The sequence below is a fragment of the Furipterus horrens genome, unplaced genomic scaffold (genome assembly GCF_987537825.1).
Source record: "Furipterus horrens unplaced genomic scaffold, mFurHor1.1.pri manual_scaffold_7, whole genome shotgun sequence".
In the NCBI taxonomy this organism is placed as follows: Eukaryota; Metazoa; Chordata; class Mammalia; order Chiroptera; family Furipteridae; genus Furipterus; species Furipterus horrens.
Window position 1 is genome coordinate 12,379,292 of NW_028327177.1, and position 4,793 is coordinate 12,384,084.

Sequence of the window (4,793 nt, forward strand, 5' to 3'; positions counted from 1 at the left end):
AGGTGTACTTTTCAGCCACGTTATGTGTTATCGGTGGACCAACTACAGCTCACTCTAGGTGATGGCTCTAACTCCAGAATGCAGGCTGGGAGAGCATACCTCATCGAATACCTCATTTTCATGGTAAAAGGGAAAAATAAGGGAGTTGATGGTGTACGTCGAGTCCATTCACATCCTGCTGACCAAAGCATGCCAGGCATAAAAACCCAATCAGTGTATCATTATCTTAGAGGTAATATACAATTCAAATAATAATATAACTTATCATAGGATCCCTCTTGCTTCCTCATAAAGCCTCTTCCATGAATGATCCCTCTTTTATATCTCTCTCTATTCACCCCTTTCTCTCTGTTTGTAAAGAAATGTAAGTCCTTTACATTAAAATAAACAAGAAATCATCCTGCAAATCTAGTTCCTTCTATCTACTATCTAATCACTCATCTTTTACCCATGATTCTTATAAGAGGAATCAAAACCTGCTGTTCTTTTTACTCTTCAACTCACTGCATTATAATGTTTCCAACCCTACCCTCAAAACCTTGGGGTGGCTTTTGCCAAGGTTATCGATACCTTCCTAGTTGCTAATATCAATGAGCGCATTGTTGTTCTTTATCTTATTTGACCTCATGGCCAGGATAGAGCACTGTTGACCCATGTTGAAGCACTCACCCCGTTCAGTCATTCTGAAACATGCTCTCCTGGTTTTCTTCCTATCCTTTTGTCCATTAACTCTTAGTACCCTTTGAGAACTCCTTCTACTCTTGGGTGTTTGCAAAAGCCCAATAAATAGTTCACTCTTTTCCTGCATCTTTTGGAAACCAACTGGGAAATAGGCAGAAAGGCAGGTAGAGATAAAAATGCAAGCTACATGTACTGATGAAAGCTATATTGGTGATGTGGTTTAGATGCACAGCAATAATGAGCTTCCTAAAACTGAAAGTCAGAGGTAGACAGACTTGCCCACTTCGTCCCAGGCAGTGATGGAGACTCACAGGCCTACCCCCAGGGGCAGGGTTTTTTTTTTTATTGCTTTTCAGAGGGTTCTCTATAAGGAAGCAGATACCAAAGGGGAAGAAATGACTGAGATTGAGCCTCCCTTGCTCAGTTCCTCCTTTTAATGTCCCCAACCAGAGAAGTCACTCTTCTACCCTCTAATTGACAGGGAAGTGAGAGGTCAAGCTTATTAATCTAATGCAAGTCCCCTAATATAGAAATATGAGCCAGGAGGAAGGAAGCTCTCTGCTCACCCCACCCACAGCCCAGTAGCACTTACTTCTTCAACATCAGTAATCTCCAAGCTGTTATCCGCCATTTTCTTCTCAATCAACTCTATGAATCTTTTGCATTACCTAATCTACTCAACTCGTTGCGGATCTCACCTGCACACTGGTAATTCTAATAATATAAAGTGACCCTCCCATTGAGGGTAAGAGGTATTTAAAGAAGGAGAGTATGAGAAGATATTTATGGGAAAAAAAGGCAATAGAGGAAACAGTGGACTGTCTTATATCCATGTACTTGGTCTGAGCCTTAAGAATTTGAATTCTTTTTTCAAAAACTGTGTATAACACCCTCCAGAGGCCTCTTAAACTGTCCATCATCCATGAGGAAAAAAATACAGTAAAACTCACTCTTCCTTACTCTGGGGAGTCCCTTTCCTCTTCTCCCACCAATGCTGCAAAATCTTGTTTCTCATCCACTTCATGGGGCACCTGAACTGAGGAAGCTAGAGCACTTGGCAGAAGCAACAAATTGTCCTTCAGAACAAAGAGGTATAGTTATAAATCCAAGCTCCAAGAACAGGCCATGCTAACAAATAGCTCTCTAGCTAGGTGAGCCATCTGAACTTGGAGAGTGACTTTGCCTCACACAGCTCTGACCAAACCACCCATCCACTAGTCATGCTTTATCAACACCCCTACACCCCCCTCACCACCAGCCGGTGTGCACCAACCCATGCTCACCATTTCTTTCCAGTTCTAACTCAAAGCTCACTTCTCTGGCCCTGCTCTTCTCTCGGATGCCCACCTTCCACACTTCCCTGAGCAATGAAGTGTTCAGTCCCCAACACAATGGGCCCCTGTGTGTATTCAGGGAGTCAGAATAGCACGGTGAATTCTCCAAAGTGTTGACATCTGGTGAAAGCGCAGTGGATCCCAGCTCTGGCTTTAGCCAGCTATGACCTTGAGCGAGTTAATTAACAGTTTTCTCCACTGTCAGATGGATAATCGCATTGCCTTGGAGAGTTGTTCCAAGGGTTAAATCAGATAATATGTGTAAAGTACTTAGCTCTGTTACCCTGGCTGGTTTGGCTCAGTGGATTGAGCGTCGGCCTGCGAGCTAAGTGTCGCTGGTTCGATCTTCCAGTCAGGGCACATCAAAGAAGGAAAACTCTGATTCCAAAAAACCTCCGCTGCCTTGCGGCATACCTCTTCAGGGGAAAGGCTAAGGGAGTAAACCCCGACAGAAAATCCGGAGCCGGAGTCCCTAAGGCGGTTTGACGTTGTAGTCAACACCGGCAACTCCTGTGGCGCACCTGAAGCCAAGCTGTATTGACTCCGTCTTTCCCTTGGACCCTTCAGCTGCGAAGAGAGGGGGGGTCTGCTGCATGGGCAACAGCAGACCCTCCATATCACCCTGCCCAGGCTCTGTAGCTTCAGCTTCACTGGAGAGGACACTCCAGCGTCATCGCAAGATGTCGATTCAACACGGGAGGAGACAGATACCGTGTCACTCCCGAGTCGGACTGCACAGCCATTCTCGGCGGTGCAGATAGACTCTTAAGAAGCTACACCATCATCTCTCGAGACGGACGGCTGCCGACGACGACTTAGCTCTGTGTTTGACCCATGCTAGGAGACCTATTATTCTTAGTTTTCTCTCCATTTTCTGGTGGTTTTATGTAATTTCTTTCTTCAAAACCCAACCTGCCCATCCCTTGAGAGCAGAAACCAAGTCTTATGTTTTTAATGCCACAAAAGTGTCTGGCACAGGCGGTTTATGGATTAGTCAATAACTGTTTCTGAAATTATTGGCATTCTTACATAATATTGAGGTCAAAGGTGAGAGGGACATGTGAGAATCAGATTTAGAAGTTGATGGCCTCAGCAGAATTGGCACAGTAATGTACAGAGCAGCAGTGTTCCAGATACTGAAGAGAAATCACTTTATTTAATTCACAAACCTGAGATACGGTAACCTTGGTAAAGTAACACGCATTGCTAAGTTTTTGTGTCCTTGTCAGTAAATGATGCTTAACAATATCTGGCCTGTCTACCTTTCCAGGACATTTTGAGAATCGATATAAAAACATTTTACAACAGTAATATGATATAAAAATAAAAGACCTGAGAATGGTTTGGTAAATTGAACTTCTTATGATTACCTGGGAAAGGAAGGAAGAGACAGGCTATTTCTCTGAGAAACTGCCAATCTCTAACCATCATTAGAATTTGCGGCCTCGAAATGTATACATAATTTGATAGTCCCTGGATGATGGAGTGACAGGCTATACTTCCCAATGTTGCTCAGAACCAGATCTACCAGCTCCTTAAACTCTGCTTGTGCACCTACTTGTAGCTTAAGCTAAATTCTAAAATCATTAGGGCATTTATGAAGAGCGTAGTCCATGTACTAACCCAAAGATGTACTCTGGGCTATGATTACGGAGAATACAAAGTGCAGAAAATTCTGGAACTCCTATAGCTTTAAATAAACTCAAACTTCATCTCTACGCAAGTCCCATTTTTAACTTTTTTTGGATAATGTTGTTTTGGTTTCTTTTCATGTGTTTTTGTTGAAAGTTTGTGGGAGTGTTTGCCTCTTGATAACTGGGAGTTTGGAAAGAGGTGGAAAATCACTGATAGCTCTTCTGCACCTTATTTGCAAGAACCTAATATAAAAGCATTTAGTCCGGTGCTGAACCATACAATGGAAAACAGAAGCATCTAACACCTTATTTCTGTCCCTTGTTCGGGAACTAGTGTAGGTTGATGGAAGACACCGTGACCTGGAAGCAAGGCAAGCTGGCTAGTTGGCAAAAATAGCCTGTCTTGTAACATAACATTTATTGTAAGAATAGGGATGAGTAGTCCTTGGAGCTCAGAAACTTGATTCTCTGAGCATCAGTTGTATCAGAAAACCGAGGATAGACTTACCATAAGCAAACCTCCCAGAGGCTGATAAAGAAACCCAGATCTCCCATTTCAGTTACTTACATTGGAAGGTATAAAGTCATGATTTAAAAACCAAATCCAGCCTGTGTGAGTCTTTCATTTTATTTTATTTATGAAGCCAAATGACATTTAATATAAACATGAGCCAACTTTTTCAGCTTCACTGAGATATAATTGATATATATATATAACATTCTATAAGTTTAAGATATACAACATATGTTTATATTGCAAAATGACTATTATAATAAGGATAGACAACACATTAACACATCTATCACCTTACAGAGTTTTTTTGTTTCTTTGTTTGTTTGTTTTCAATGCTGAGAACTTTAAGACCTACTCTCTTAGCAACTGTTGGGTATAGAATACAGTATTGTTAACTACGGTCACCATGAACTCCAGAACTTCTTCATCTTATGTCTGAAAGTTTGCGCTCTTTGACCATCTTCACCCATTCCCCATTCCCAACCTGACAACCGCCAATCTACTCTCTGTTTCTATGAGGTTTTTTCATTTTCTTTCTTTTTTCTTCTTTCTTCTTCTTTTTTTTTTAAGATTCCACGTGTGAGAGAGATCATGCAGAATCTGGCTTTCTCTGCCGGACTTACTTCACTT